Genomic DNA, 16,296 nt, shown 5'->3' with positions numbered 1-16,296 from the left:
GACCTACACTGAGCGAAAAACGACCAGCAAGGTGGTCGAGGTGCAACAGAAGGCAGACGGGAGTGAATGCATTCAAGGCAGGTGCCACAGATGCCCAGTGTTTTCGCTCAGTGTTGCCCCTCCACCCCACCGCTGCGACTGCAGGTGGCACGGGTCGGGGCGGCTGGGCGGCTGGGCGTCTGGGCGGCTGGGCGGCTGGGAGGCGCCTGTGTGAAGTCGTTAAATGCGGCAAAGTAAAATAAATTGAGCCAAGTCATGTTTCGAGCATGAAATGCATTTTTATTGCAAACCCCAGCCATGGATCGGGGGGCAGGGGGCGGGGGGCAGCCAGTAGTTTCAGTTTTGGGGCAACAACCACCGAACTATTGAAATGCACAAGATATTGACTGCTGAATGCCTCGACAACCGTCTAGCGACTGGCGGACCGGCGGACTGGCGGACTGGCGGGCCATAAAGTTCATAAATTTACAAGAGGCATGCCACATGCCCCCCTCAAGTTGCAAGTCGCAAGTCGCAAGTTGCAAGTTGCAAGTTCCGTTGCCCCCAGAAGTGGGCAAACTTTCATCGAATGGAAATTATTATTTCATTTATCAGTTTTCCCCCAAGAAGCGGCAGAGTCACAGAGGGGGAGAGAGAGAGGGGGAGGGAAAGGAATTTAAATTTCCGTTTCGGGATTGGGGATTGGGGATTGGGGGGATTGAGGAGGCAGGGACTGTCTACAGTGCCTGCAGCTTGTTGGTGGCCCTCGAGGATGAGCCACTGCCCCTCCCCCAATGATTCAATGGCTATCCATGCAACGCCTGCAGATCGACCACTGATCGGCTTGCCCATCACACCTGCTGGATCGCACGGACTTAAGCCCTCCATAGAAGCCATTTAAGAACAGCTTTCGAGGTCTCTTGGCCATGGAGGGTAAAGTGGGGACCAGACCTGCCCAAAGTCCATCTCAACGGCTGCTTGGATTCGTTTGCCATTCATTCATTCATCCATTCACCCAACTAGAAGTAAGACCCATTCATGCTGTGATCTCGTAATTAATTCAAGTCTTTATCCGCTTCTTATCTCGTTCGCAGGTGAGTGTTGCCCCCCGGGAGTAAATGCTAAATGGAAGACACGGGGGGCAGGAGGACGGGCTGGGTGGCTGGCCACTAATTGCCCCCGTTTTGCAGAATCCCTGTGCCACCCGCTGTGGCACTGTGGCAGTGTGGCAGAGTGGCAGTGTGGCAGTGTGTAATGTAGCCAACTCCCATTTGGTGTTTTCTATTTTCTGTTTTCTATGTTTCTCCCCTCCCCCTGCCGCCGCGGAAACCACTCCCCTCCTGCAGTTTCATAAATTTTAATGTAATATTTCCATGTTGTACAATTTTCCAGGCTAGGCGGAAGGGCTGGATGGGGGTGTGGCGGGGGGAAAAACGCTTACAACGCCCAAAATTATGCTATAAAAATGCACTGCCACTAATTAGGCCAACAAACATGGCCAGAAAAATACCAAAAAACCAAAAAGGAAGGAGGTGGTGCGGGGGGGGGAGGGGGATGGGTTTTCTTCCAAAGAGTAAAGAAAACCACAGAAAAAATAGAAGGAAAAATTGGGCGAAAAATAGAAGGAAAATTAGAGGCAAGAACCCAAAAAGAAGAGGACGGCGGCAGAGTGGATGCGTTGCCGCCCCCCTTTCCATATTATATATCCTTCCACCCCCCCACGCCCCTCCTCCTTTCTCCCTCTCGACTCCCTCTCTTCCTCCCTTGCTCGCTTCTCGCGCCCCATTTCTGTTGTAAGTGTAATCATCGCACGATGAAAGCCGCTTACAATAATTGCCCCATCTTGTCCGGACATCGTGTCCCGTGTCCCGTGTCCGCATCCACGTCCTGTTCCCGCTCCCGCTCCCGCTCCCGCATCACACTCCTCCTCCCACCATTTCAATTTTTTTCGTCTCGTTCTTTTCTGCCAGAGGCCCATCCTGCATTCATTTGAAGTTGCAACGTTTTGTGTCGATTTCCGTTCCGTTTTTTCCCCCGAAAGTAGCGCGGAAGTCGAGTGGTGGGCCGGGAGTGGGCGGAGGGGCGGATGGGCGGAGTGGGAGTGCGACTAGTGGCTTTTCATACAGAGCAAATGTAAATTGAATCAAGTTATTAGCAAACTTCCAAGTGAATTAGCCGCCAAAGGGAAAGCCCGCTTAATATACAAGAAATTTCACAGTTGTTGGGCGATTCAGAGGGATACGGAAGGGGAGAGGGAAGCCCATCAGATATTCGAAGGAAAAGAGTGTGCCCAACAGAAGACGAGACTCGGATGAAACATGGATGCCTTCAGGCTCTCAAACGAATCTACCAGACTGGGAGGGCCGACACGAGAAGCCATCAAACATGTCCAATTAGCACAACATCGACAGTGGTTCGATCAGAGGTTCGATCGGTGCACTGCGGCTTGGAGTGGGCCACTGACAGTTTTGTGGAGGAGGTGCAGTCCGGTAGAGGCGGGCATTGCCTCCGTTTCCGGGCAACGAACTACCACCAATGATTGCATATCACCTGCATTCGGTGGATCCTTTTCTGGAATGAATAATAGCAGCTGGTTTGCTTTTGGTCATCCCTTGCGCAGGGGGTTTATTTGTGCAGTGTTTATGGTACCGTTGGAGTGCTTTGTTTCTGGCGAAAAGAGTGTCCTTTTATGCATCCTCGTGTAGTACCTTAAATTTAGAGGTGTGTGTGTTGGTGTGCATTTGAGTGTATTTGAGAACCGCTTGAAAGCTGCTTGGTAGAGCATTCCAGCTTGAGCATTTCAGCGGGTGGCAACAGCAGAAAGTGGCGAGCAGCTGGTGGCCAGTGGCGAGCGGCGAGCGGCGAGCGGCGTGTAGAGAGTAACGAGTAACGCGTAACGAGTAACGAATAGCGAGTGGCGGGCTGCGAACTTGATTTAGTCCACATCATCCCAAATGATCTTCTGGTACAGGCCATCGGCATCCCCAGGCTCGTCCCCGTCCTTCTCTGAAGCCGAGCTGCTCTCGTTCGAATCGTCCAGCTCGCCCAAGCCGAAGTCCTCCTCCTCGTCGGGCAGCTCTTCGGGGGGACCGGGGCGGCAGTACTGCTCCACGGTTTCGGGGACAGTGACCCCGTCGAGACGGGCCATCTCCTCCCAGTCGTGCTTCTGCAGAGCCACGCGCTCCGGGTACTCCTTGTCCGCGCCGTCCGAGTCGCGCCACCGATTGTAGAGCACGGCGGCCTCCATGTCGCAGGGCCAGTCGGTGTCGGGGCCCGTCAGCAGCGACACCACCGACAGCAGCACGGTGCGGGCACTCATGGTGGCGTTCCAGCAGCCGTCGTAGAGCACCGACATGCAGACCATGCCGCTGGCGTGGACGTTCGGGTGGAACATCTTCGTGCGGAAGAAGAAGTCCGGCGGCTGCATCGGATAGTCGGGGGGGAACTGCATCGAGGCCTTCAGGTACGCCCCGTGGTAGACGGTGTGGGGCGGCCCGAAGACCCCCACCTCCCAGTCGAAGAGATCGCCCTCGCGGACCAGCTTCACGTGGAAGCCCTCGAGCCTGCCCTCCTGCAGCTCCGTGAACTCCCTCAACAGGACGCGCACAGCCATGGCGCTCGATTGGGTTTCAGGTGCCTCAGAATCGCCCATTTTTCTTTGCTTTGCTGCAAAAGAAAATCGAGTTTAGTTTTACGATTTTTCCGACTTTTTTTTCCGACTTTTTTTCCGACTTTTTTCCGACTTTTTTCCGACTTTTTCCCGACTTTTTCCGACTTTTTTTTTTAGAATTATTTTCTTACTTGTTTCGTTTCTCCGGCGTGATGTAGAATACTTATGAATTGTGATTTGCTTTGCTCCTGACACAAGGAACAAGGGTCACTTAGATCCCCACAAAAGCAGGGCAGATTGAGAGAGAGAAAGAGAGCGAGAGAGAGGGGGTGAGCGAGAGAGCGAGAGGGAGAGTCGTAAGTTCTCTTTTCGCTCAACAAATAATTCCATGCCATGTAAATATTTAAAGCGCTTTTGGTCGGTCAGACATAAATGTAATTTATGGTTTTTTCTTTCTCTTTCTCTTTCCATTTTCTCCTCCTAGCTCTCTCTCTCTCTGTTGCTGTTGTTGTCCTTTTGTTGTCCTGTCAAGGATGTGGTTGGGCCACAGAGACGAGGGTCGCACCAAAATGTTGGCAAAATTAAAAGAAAAATGAAACTTTTTCTGTGGTCATTTATGTCGTTTCATATTTATTCAGCGGCCTTCCCTTCCGCATAATTGGCAATCCTCTCTCTCTCTTGCTCTCTCTCTTGCTCCCTCTGTCGCTCTTCCGAAAAAAGCTTTCAAAAACCCACAAAAAATAGAAAATTAAAGTAAGAGAAGGAGAAGCCTTTGGTGGCCTTTGGAGGGTCGAATGCTTGGATACCCTTGGAAAATGGCTTCCCTTTGGATGCCACACTCTTCGGAAATTCACCCCTGAGGAGGGTAGCAGGCTCTTTGCAAAGCTGTGGCTTCCACTCGCTGAAAAGGGTATCCCCAGTGTGGAGTAAGCCCCGAAAAACCCCCAAAATCATTCGAATGTTAAAGCCGGAGAGAATTTCAACCGAAAATTGAGGCGGCAAGGCGAGGAGTCGCCTGCTTAAATGTAAATCCATGTAAATGCATTTAAAACGAGTGGCCAGCGAGTAGAATGGAAGGTTTAAGAGCAGCACTGGAAGCAGGAGATTAATTGAGTTGCCACATCCACATGCCTGTGTGGCATGCCACCCTGCTTGACCCGCATGCACTTGCATCACGCATACGCCATGTGGCAGACTGTGGCCTCTCCTGCCTGTCTGCCTCCTGCCTGCCTCCTGCTTGCCTCCTGCCTGCTATTGACTTCGTCCCAAAAAAGTGCCTGTGGAGAAAACTTGAGAGTGCTGGAGGAAAGACAGAGGAGAGAGAGGAGTGGAGGGGAGTGGACGGGAGTGGAGTGGAGGAAAGTGTCTTTCTGTGGCCAGGACTCCTTGAATATTTTATTGTATTTTAATTAACTAAATCCTTGGGGGGCGCACAACCCGCTCAAACACTCGACCGAAAATTGACTAAACTCAAAACTTGTTGACACTCTCTCCCTCCCTCTCTCCCCCTCTCTCCATCCCTCTCTCCCAGTGTGGCTTAGTCAGGCAACGGGCTTTGTCTTTATGGCTTTCTGGGCTATAAATCAGCATTAAAAAGCGAAGCCAGCCCTGCGGGCAGCACTGAAATATTGTCAGACAATGCCTCAAAAGTCAGAAGCCATTGGGCAGCACTTTTCTCGGCCTCTCAGTGGGGCATGCCGCTTGGCTAATTCATCAGCAAATTCTTAAACGACAACGAATGCAGCCGTTGCTGCAACTGCAACTGCAACTGCAACTGAATAAAGCCCCCAAATCTCACTTTGACAGATTAAATATTGACCAGGGGCCGAAGGGAGGGAGCCCAGGAGGATGCCGACGTCTAGACGGTCCTCCGGCGAAGGAATCCTGAGGAATGGAAGGGGCGGGCTTCGGTTTTTCGGGCCTACACTCGAAAGCCAAGAAAGCCAAGTCCGACAGCAGCCCGCTCGCCACCGCCCCCGCCCCCGCCCCCTTTGGGGGGCCCTTGACGCAGCTGCACGCAAATATTTGCCGCATTTTTTATGCGACCACAAAATACAAAATACTCTCCGCCGAAAGCGGAGGCCAGTGGTTTTTTCGGTGCTGGGGAGGGGTGGAAAGGGGAAAGGGGGGAAAACCTTTTTATGCGATTTGCGTTTTTGTCATAAATTTAACAGCAAGTAAATATTTGATTTGATTTTCGCTTTTGGGCTGCCCCGAGCCCAAAATGGCATCAGAGTTGATTAAATGCCAATTTTGGCAGCATTTAAATTGCGATGAGGCCAGGGCCAGGACCAGGGCCAGGACCAGGGCCAGGACCAGGGCCTAGGCTTCAGATTTAATTGAAAATCTCCCGCTCTCTATCTCTCTCTCTCTCTCTCTCTCTCTCTCTCTCTCTCTCTGCGTGGCTTAGCACTTGAGGAGGAGGCCTCAAGCCTTGCAGGGAAGCCGAATCAATCCAACGATTTGATTATTCAATCGATTTGGGGTCGGGCCTTGAACACTGAACAGATCCGAGGGCTTTAAACCTATATGACTACCCGGAATTAATTATTTACTTTTTTTTTGTATGGGTTTTATGGTTTTTTCACAGCCTAAATTCTATGAAATATCAGAAAAAATGTACCATACTTTTTCCACCGCTTTACTCGGATTTATTTACTCTTATTTTGCGTAGTGCAAATAAAAATGGGCTAACAAAAACTACGATCGCTTTGAAATGGCGGAAAATAGTCATTTTGTGGAGTGTCCTTGTTGTACTTTGCCAGGACTGTGCATTGTTAAGGGTCGTTAGGGTCGTAAAGGTCTCAGCATTGTTTTGAAAACAGAGAGAGAGAGAGAATGAATCACATATATCATAGAGTGAGTCCTTCCACTTCCTTCCGTTCCCTTTGGCCATCGCTTCTTCCAATGGAAATAATTTGAAATTAGGAAAAATTATGATGAGAGTTTGTGCTCTCTGTCTCCTCTGCTCGTCTTCCTGTTTGTGTCCTTTCATGTCTTGGCAACCGGAGGAGGCTTTCCACACACACACACACACACACACACACGTGTCGCAGCGAAAGGAAAATGAGCATAAAACAAAGTTTATGTGCAACTTTTTGATTACAAATGCAAATTACAGCCGTCGACTGCCGACTGGGGGCACTGCCTCAGAGGCAGAGGCAGAGGCAGAGGCAGTGGCAGCAAAAAGACAAAAAAGAGTGCGGAAAATGTCGAAGGAGTGGCGAGGAGTGGAGCGCAGAGGAAAGGGGGGAAACTTTTTCATATTGCAGTAGAAATTGCGTCAATTTTTGTTTGTTTGTTTGTTTGTTTGTTTGTTTCCGTTTGTTTGTTCGTTTTGTCTCCCTCTCTCTCGCTCTCTGTCTGTCTCTGTCTCTCTGTTTGCCCGCCGCCTTTTGACGCTCTCGCTCTGTTTTCCGGCAGTTCAGAGTTGACAAAACATTTCATTTTCCGAGTGGCAGAGTGGCAGAGTGGCCGCCTACCCCCTCCACGCCTCCAAAAAAAAGCGCGTAGTCATAATGCCACGCGGGGGAGGGGTGGGAGGGCTGCTTGGATTACCGGAATGGAGAATATACATATTTAAGTGCGAGGGCGCAACAGATCCTTCCACAGAACCCAGAATCGGAGGATAATCTCTCCTTGGGAGCGCATTCCGCTCCAGCCTGAGGCATGCAGCATGCAGCATGGAAGTTCAACATTAATTAGGGGAATGCACGATGCACCACAACTATTTGCCATCACTTGCGGCCGTTAAATGTTTTGCAATCCGATCGGACAATCATCGGCCACGGCTCTGGGGATGGAGGGGGCTGTGGCTGGGCCTGGGCCTGGGCCTGGCGTTGAGGCATCAATTTGCTGGCCTCTGACAGTGGCCTGTCTGTCGCTTATAAATTGCCAAGCCGACAAGAGGCTCCTGACATTTAACATCCGGCTCGAAAATTGCTCATCCCTTTGGCCCTTTGCTGCACTTCCTCTGACTCTGGGCGGAGGGAGGGGGAGCTGGAAGTCCTCGACCAGCAATTAAACGCTTATCGAAAAGTTGGCCCAAAAAAAAGAACAGAGAGATCTAGAGCATAGAGAGAGTGCGAGAGAAGAGGGTGTCAAAAGGGAGAGGGAGGGAGGGAGAGGGGGAGAGCAGACAATGAGCTTCCTTGCATATAATTGAGGTTATGGCCTCCCGAAAACTTTTCGCAGGAGCAAAAACATTTTCGTTTTCGGCTCGTAAAAACTTTCTCCTTCACAAAAATAAGTTTTTGAAATGTGTCCACCTCTCACCTGGTGCCCCTTGGTATCCTTCCCTCCCCCTCCCCCTCCCCGTCCCCGTCCCCGTCCCTGCGTTGCATATGCGGCAAATAACTGCAGACAAAAGCTAAAGAAATTAATTAGGGTCTCTGTCTCTCTGTCTCTGTCGCTCTCTGCCACTGCCACTGCCACTGCCACCATCGTCATTATCGTTATATCATTATCGCGGGACAGCCACCTCCGCAGACGTCGTCAACCTGCATCAAAGCTACCAAACGGATGTCACCCGTAAACAAGGACGAGAGAGAGAGAGGGTGAGAGGGAGAGGGGGGAATCGAGTTGTTGGCATGGAAATTAATTGCCCCAAATTGAGTAACGATGTCGCAGATGTGTCAAGGATTGCCCAAGAACAGGAGGAATGCCACAAAATTCCAATACCCTCCGCCGCTCCTTTTGCGGGGGGAAAGTATCTCGACAGATGCAAAATGCAATATTTGCAGACAACTGAACAAATGTTTGTACTCGTAGTGGAAACCCGTCGCAGGAGTAAAAAGAACAAAAAAAGCCACTGTCTTCGACCGTGACAGGACTCGAACCTGCAATCTTCGGATCCGAAGTCCGACGCCTTATCCATTGGGCCACACGGTCGCTTGGAATGGTGCGTGAAAAGGCGGCTCAAGAAAGGGATGGGGATGGGGATGGGGATGGTGATGGGAATGTGGTTGGAAGGGGAGGGGAGCAAACACTCCACTCAGAAATCGCAGTAGAGACTTGGTGGGTGGAGGAGGCCGGGGGGTGGTGAGCGGGGAGCGGGGAGGGAGGAATGCGGATGCAAAGGAGGAAGTGAATGTTTGTGCTGAAACAAAGCTGGGCGCTAATTAAGCAACGCTCTAATGAACAGACAGAGACAGAGATAGAGATAGAGAGAGAGGGAGGGCGGGAGAGGGCGAGGAGAACACATAAGGAGCGGCACAGAAGAGACTGACGGATGGACAGAGCCCGGATGGAATGGCTAGAATGGACAAAGGTGCAGTGCAGGCCGCTCTTCTGCTTCCTGGATGCCTGCCCGCCGCCTGCCCGCCGCCTGCCTGCCGCCTCACTGCCGCCTCATGTGGCAGACACAACAATAGACACGTTCCATACGCAGCGCAGCAAATGGAGAGCTTGAACGAAAACAACAACGACGACAGTAAAATAGCGGAAAGAATATGCGGGGAATACGTACTCGTACAGAAATGAAATGTCAAGGAAATGTGCAAAATGACTTGGAAGCAGCTCTTCCTCCGTCTCCGTCTCCTTCCCCCTCCTCCTTCACCTTTCTAGGTTGCTGTTGTTGTTTTTGTAGCAAAGAGAGAGAGAGAGAGAGAGAGAGAGAGAGAGAGAGAGAATGATGCAGGTGCATCAGTAGCGGAGGGGGGGGGGGGGATAACTGTGTCACAAACATGTGAATATTTCCGGTACGTTGTTCGCTCTCCCGCTCTCGCCGCCTGCTGTTGTTGTTTCTGTTCTTAAAGCAGAACAGAAATGCGAGCAGAGACGCGATAACGAAAAGCGAGCAGAGACGCGGGCAGAAACGCAGCAAAAACCCGAGCAGAGACTGTGAGCTGAAACGCGAGCAGAGACTCGAGCAGCGACGATAACGAAATGCGAGCGGGGTGACGTCACCACTTCGGCTGCCACGTCGACTTTGCCGACTTTGAGCAAGACCGAAGATCGAAGCATTGCCCGAGCGCATGCACTGCCGAATCTATTTTTAGGCACCGAGCGAGCACGGCAGCCGACGACACTCGTTCTCATTCTCGTTTGCCCTTTGCGTGGCTCTAGCAGATCAGGCCCATTAGCTCAGCTGGTTAGAGCGTCGTGCTAATAACGCGAAGGCCGCGGGTTCGATCCCCCCATGGGCCAGGTGATTTTTTTCCCTCTCTTTTTTTTGTCTTTTTCATACTCTTGCATTGGATTTAGCTTTGTGTAAAATCAAACCCGAAAAAAGTCAGCTATTTGTTGGGCTATACAATATTTCTACAGCTCCAAGTAGGCATTGCCTTTTCTCATAGCCCAACTCCCGATACATGCCCCGTATTCACATTCAGTTTGATTCCACAACTGAGAAGAGAAGAACAGCTACAAAATAAGTAAAGATTTCTGGTTTATTGTTTAAACAAATTCTCGTTTTCAATTGGGATTTTCGGCCGACGACTATCGACTATCCACTATCGGATAGCTCCAGTCTGGCGATGGACGGGGAGAACGCAAAGACCGAGCGACGCCTCGCGCGCAAGCGGAGTGCGTCGTCGGCCTTCGGACGCCCGGCCTCCCCCGTCGACCTGGGCATGTGCGACTACGTGTACCAGCCGGCTCTCGAGCAGAACCAGAACCAGAACCAGAAGCCCCAGACCGAGTACCAGTACCAGTATCAGTTGCAGCTCCAGCTCCAGCTCCAGCTCCAGCTCGCTGAAACGAAGTCGGGGGTGTCCCGCCAGGAGCCCTCTAACAATTGAGACGCTGCAGCCCTCGACAGTCCTTATACGATCCAAGTCCCCCCTAAACACTAAACACTAGCTGCATCCTCTGAGAATAACCAAATAATAGATAATATAGTGCATTGATGGTGGGATACTGAAGAAGAGTCTTTTTTTCAATAGGGAATCTCCTGGGGATTCGTTTCGGCCTTGGAAATAATTTTGTCACATCGTATTAATGGCATGGCCTGCTGTTTTGGGATTTCTTTGGCAATTGAATTGACATTTCATTCATGAAAAAAGCCCACATCAAACATCCGCAACATCCGCAACATCATCCGCATCATCATCCGCGTCATCATCCGCGTCATCATCATCAGGAGTATTGGCTTCGCTGTCTCTCTCCCTCTCTCTTTCTCTCTCTCTCTCTCTCTCGCTCTGCTGGCTTTTTTCTGGTGGGCACTCCATCCAATTCATTTCGATTCAATTCGATTCGATTCCATGCCATTTCATTCAGCATTCAATTCCTTTCGAGTTCCCTTCGAATGCCCTTCGATTCATGGCAACCAATTTGCAGGCGCCGCCTGTCCCGCCAGAAGCCAGAAAACAACATGAACATATTTTCCTTTTCCTTGGGTCATAGTTCACTCCAACTCCCCCACCCCCCCATGCCATGCCTCGAAGGCGACAGGTCACTGTGTGGGTTGTAAATGTTTTCATTTTCGGAGATGGGAAAAGCCGGGAGAAGCCGGAGCTCTCTCTGTCTCTCTCTCTCTCTCTCTCTCTCTCTCGTGCTTTTTTGTTTTTTTTTTTTTTTGGCAAACATTCAAAATGAAAAGTCGATGGGAAAAACTAGCAAAGTGCTCGGCCTTCTGCAAAGGAGAGCAGGAATCAAAGGACCCGCCACGATAATGTGCATCAAATGAGCTGTGCGCACATTTAGCCAGGCGTCGCCTTGGCTATTGAACTTTATTAGCCTTGTACCCAACTCTTCGTACTCGTCCCGGTCCCCGTCCTCCCAATCTTCCATTCAATCTCTCTCAATTCCTCTGCCTAGCCTCTCTAGCCTCTCCTTCGGCCTGTCTGATGCTGGTTCTGTTTCTGGTTCTGGTCTGGTTGTTATGCCTCGACCCATCCATCCCCCATCCCCCTTCCTCTATTCCCGGGAAGAGTCCTAAACGTTTGAGAGGACTCCCAGAGAAAGGAGAGGCGGCCGTGGGCAGGCAGTTTATCAAAAAGCTTAGCCGAAACACGCTCGGACATTTGTCCCAGACAAAAATCTCCCATACGTTTCGAAGGGGGGGGTGGGGCAAGAGCGGTACAGAGCGTCATTAGCAAGTCAAAGGGGGGCATAAATCAATTGCCAAATTGAATATGCCCCTTTTTGCAGGACCTTTAACCGGAGCAGCTAACGGCTAACAAAAAATACAAAAATATAAAGACAGCGACGCGACACACACTCGTAACAAATCATGGGCCGGTCCGTTGGTCCTTGGTCCTTGGTCCTTGGGTCCGTCGTGCATGTTTCATGTCCACTTAGCCAAGAAGACGACGACAACGACGACGACGACATAGCGACAAAAGTCGCCGCAGGACCACATCCAGGACCAGTTCTAGGACTCCGCCCACGCCAGGGAGAGTGTGTGGGCCTCCTTCTTCTTGTTGTTTTTGTTGCTGCCACTGGCACTGTGGCTGTGGCTATGCCACTGACTGTGGCACTGAATTACGCTTAAATTATGGTAATTTATTTTACCCCAAAGAGCGATCTAACAGAGCGCCAGGACGACACAACGACAGGGCCTGCCCGATGTCTGATGGCCCGATGTCCGATGGTCCGATGGTCCGATGTCTGATGGCCCGATGCCCGATGGCGGCTCATGGCTCATGGCTCATGGCCAGTGGCTAGCACTGGCCTGCTCCTGCCACCATTTTCATTGTTGTTATCGTCCAGTGTCCAGTAGTTTTTTGTACTCCCTCGGCCCTTTATTCCGGCTTAACTTTGCCTCTGGAAAAACAGCAAAGTAGCAACGCCAACCAGCTCAATTTCCTTTAATATTTAATACGGAACCAAAGCCATTTCGTGGACCTAATTGCACGAGAGTGTGGCCTGTGGGTCGAGGTCCGTGGCTTGCCCCTCGTGGACTCCAAGAAGTTGCTAAAGACAGCAGTTTCTTATTGGGAAAGCCTTGCGCTTCGATCGCCAGAGACCTGTCTCATAGTCCCCCTTGTCACAGTGTGGCTTAGCCGGACGTACAGACTTTTGGCGGAGTTTCGTTATAAGTATTTCTGTATTTTCTAATTATTTCTTTCGTTTATAATTTGTTATGCCACAAATTTTCCAGCATCGTTAAGCTGTTGTTGCAACACGTCTCCGCCCTGGCCCTGCCCCGGCCCGTGCCCCGCTTTGGGCGCTTTTCTTTTATGGGTATGAAGTGGCAACTCGACTGGACGTCGCCGCCTGCCATTGACGCCTCGTCAGCTTCTTGATTTATGTGCCAGCCAGCCAGCATTGGCTTCCCACTTCGTGCCACACGGCACTTCACGCCACACAGAGCCCGCAGCCACAGCCACAGCCACAGCCACCGCCACAGCCACAGCTATAGTTATAGCTGTAGCGCCTCCAGCTACCAGCTACCAGCTCCAGCTCCAGTTGCAATCCTCCTAAGCCGCAGTCCTCCATTCCACCGATAAATGAGCGTGAAATATATATGAAAGAAAAACTGCAGCTAAATCCTTGCGGGAATCGGGAATCGGGGATGGGCGGGGGGGCAATTAAAACACAAAAATGCATTCGTATGCCATCGCCATCGCCAACGCCAACGCCAACGCTGTGCCATGGCCATGCCCCACCGAAACAAATACACTGCGGTGGCTGGTGGCATGGGGGGGGGGGGGGAGTCCTGGAGGAGAGTCCTGGATGGATTAACATGTTGGCCGCACGGGGCTCATTAAGTGCGTCGTCGCCGCTGACGTTGTCGTCGTCCGCGTCCGCATCCGCATCCGCATCCGCGTTCTCGTGTTTTGGAGTCGACTCTAACGAATGACTGAGTGCGCCCCAGTGGCTCTCGGATGGGGGGTGGTGGGTGGTGGCTGGCTGGGTGGTTGCCAGTGGGACCTGCCTGCGGGGATGGGGGGTTATGTGTGCTTAGAGCGCACATCAAATAACAAATTAACGAACGACGCCACAGGAGGAGGAGCCGGAGGAAGGGAAGGAGCAGGAGCCGCAATAATTTTTACTTGTTTCCTTTTTGATTTTCCATTTGTTTCCGTTTTTCCCTCTTCCACAGCTTAGGAGGCAAATATTTGCACTCGCTGAATGGCTGAATGACTGAATGACTGAATGAATGAATGAATGGCTGAATGACTGAATGAATAAATGATTTGTGGGGAATACACTCGTAACTCAAACCGACTAATGATGAGTGCAGTGTGCGGTTCCGAGAATTTCCTTTGGGGCCAGCCCATGCCCAGCCCATGCCCAGGCCATGCCCCCACCCGCCCCCAACGATGATTACGTTACACCATGAGGCAGGGGGGGGGGGATTGTTGCAGGGTGTTTAAGGTTGTGGTGTCCTCAACGTGAATGCATTCGATACGCGTATGCCGGCGCACAGTCTGTGGTATTTTCGGTATTTCTGGTATCTTCGACGGTATCTTTGCGGATCTGTTCAAGGATATACTCGCTTTTAGTTTTGAGTACTTATGGTTTTAGTATATTTTTGATATATTTTTAGTATAATTTGAGCATATTTTTGTTCGTTATTCTTGGTATATTTTTAGTATATTTTTTAGAAATTTTTATAAAGTATTTTTGGTATATTTTAAGTATATTCCATGGGCATACATACATCCATCAAATTGATTGATCAAATGAGTAGCATTCAATGAATGCCAATAAACGGAAATTCCCTCCGTTATTCTTTTTCTGTTTTGTTCCATGGTCACACTGGCACTGCACCCCACTCCACTCGAGAGCGATACTTGCTCCATTCGATAATCAGATTTGTCCGATTTGTGTATTGCCCGCCCGCCTGTCTGGCATAACATTACAAAGGAAGCAGATCCATCCTATCCACTCGCTCCCCTCCTCTCCACTTCCCATCCAACAATTGCAGACGATACATTTATCTAGCCTCAATGTGGCATGCAAATCGACAGGTTATATTCCATAGTCATTCCTCCGCTTTGCCAGCAATCGTTTTACATGGAGCATGACAAAGTCATGCACGCCCACGCCCACCCACACTCAACCATCAGTCGGGCAGCACCCCCAGCAACCAGTAACCAGTAACCAGTCACCAGTCCCCAGCAGCACCCACTCTTCACCCTTGTCTTGTGCCAGAAGCTCCTGGCTTCGTCCTTCATCCTACGTCCTGCTTCTGCTTACGACTCATTTGCGTTTGGCGCCCGTAAAGCAATTATGACCCAATTGGTTTGGCTTTGGTTTGCATTTCCCTTCAATCCACACTCGCCATTCACTCGCTCCTTCGCCTTCGCCTCCGCCTCCGCCTCCGCCACCGCCTCCCCATCTCCCATCCCCACTGTCCTTGCCGTGGGTTTAACCTGATTTGTGCCCCCAACTGTCATGCCCCACAACTGTCGTGCACTGAAAGAAAGCCGTTAACTGGAACTGCATATTTCTACGCGCAAAGTGCTTCCGCTTTCATCAGAAATGCATTGTATTTTTGGTATATCTTTGGTTTATTTTTGGTATTTTTTAAAACTTATTTGTACTCTACATCAAGAATTTTTTGAAGTATTTTTTTGGTATTTTGAAGAGTATTTTTTTGTAGACATTTCTTAGCATTTTCAGTATATTTAGTATTTTGCTTAGTATTTTTTACTGAGCATACCATAAATAGGTATATTTTTGACATATTTTGTAGTTTTTGGTGAAATCATCGTCTGTCCGGGGTCTTCCACCCCTTGAGTTCTTCTGCCCGCATCTGCCATTTATTTCTCTCAGTGTAAGATTACACACACACACACACACACACACGCACATTGGTGTCCCGTGTGTCCGCTGCGTGTGTCCATCCGCCCGTCCGTCCGGCCGTCCGTCCATCCGTCCGTGTATAACTGGCCCATGGACATGGACGTGCCCAGATAAGAGCAGAGACGTGGAGATGCTCCACAGAAGTGGAGAAGTGGAAGCAGGAGAAAAGGATATATGTACATCCAGAGGTGTGGGATGCAAAGAAAGGGTGCAGGAGGGCCAAAGGGGGGGGGGGGGATGACTGGCAGAAGCCTGAAAGCGGATGAGGATGCGAATGCGGGCATCGCTCCTTTCTGCTCTCTCTCTGCCACCCTCTGCTGTCTCTTTGTGTGTGTGTGTGTGTGTGTGTGTGGACGATGCAATGAAATTATCACTTTCAATTGCAATTGCCACACACTCACCGATTCATGATGGGGAGATGGGGGGATGGGGGGAGAGAGGGAAAGTATGGCCATGGCAGCAGGACAGTCTAGAGATTGAAGAGGCATTTGGGGCATGGCAGGTGTTGAGTGCACGTAGCAGGTCCGCCCGCCTGCCTGCCGCTTTTATGTCTGCACGTGTGGCATACCCCCCTCCCTACCCCTTCCGTGCTGAACTGCTCCTTAGAATCGGCGATGGAACAGGACTCCACTCGCTGCTGCCACTTCAAATTGGACGACGACTCGTTCTCTCTGTTTAATTTTTAGCATCATGTCTCTCGCTGTGTGCGCCATTTGCATTGCATACTGTTGTGCAACGTTCATTTAATTGCAACGCTGTGGATGCTGCAAGGAGGCTGCAAGGATGCTGCCGGCTGCCGTCTGCCGGCTGCATGTCCTTTTGTATGACAGAACCAAACTGGGGACTGCCTGCTGCTCCTGCTGTTGACTGAAAGATACACACACCCATACACGCACACACACACACACACACATATGAGATGATGCTCTTTTTAACAGCCACCACCTCCTCCCCCTGCACCCCTGCACCCGTGCACCCCTACTCCTTGTTCTCCATATTTGTTTTGTCTC

General features: G+C 50.7%; 2 non-coding genes and 1 pseudogene across 2 annotated transcripts; 1 reads left to right on the top strand and 2 right to left on the bottom strand.

Moving 5' to 3' along the window:
- Positions 1-2,914: 2,914 nt before the first annotated feature.
- Positions 2,915-3,821, bottom strand: LOC6597842 (annotated as a pseudogene).
- A 4,585-nt stretch (positions 3,822-8,406) lies between these two features.
- On the bottom strand, positions 8,407-8,479 carry Trnar-ucg. The gene has a single exon. It is a non-coding gene; the product is annotated as a tRNA-Arg (tRNA).
- A 1,183-nt stretch (positions 8,480-9,662) lies between these two features.
- Trnai-aau lies at positions 9,663-9,736 on the top strand. The gene has a single exon. It is a non-coding gene; the product is annotated as a tRNA-Ile (tRNA).
- The last annotated feature ends 6,560 nt before the right edge of the window (positions 9,737-16,296 follow it).

The sequence above is a fragment of the Drosophila persimilis genome, unplaced genomic scaffold (assembly GCF_003286085.1).
Source record: "Drosophila persimilis strain 14011-0111.01,24,50 unplaced genomic scaffold, DperRS2 tig00000653-arrow-arrow-pilon, whole genome shotgun sequence".
Lineage (NCBI taxonomy): Eukaryota > Metazoa > Arthropoda > Insecta > Diptera > Drosophilidae > Drosophila > Drosophila persimilis.
This window is presented reverse-complemented; position numbering and strand designations above follow the sequence as displayed.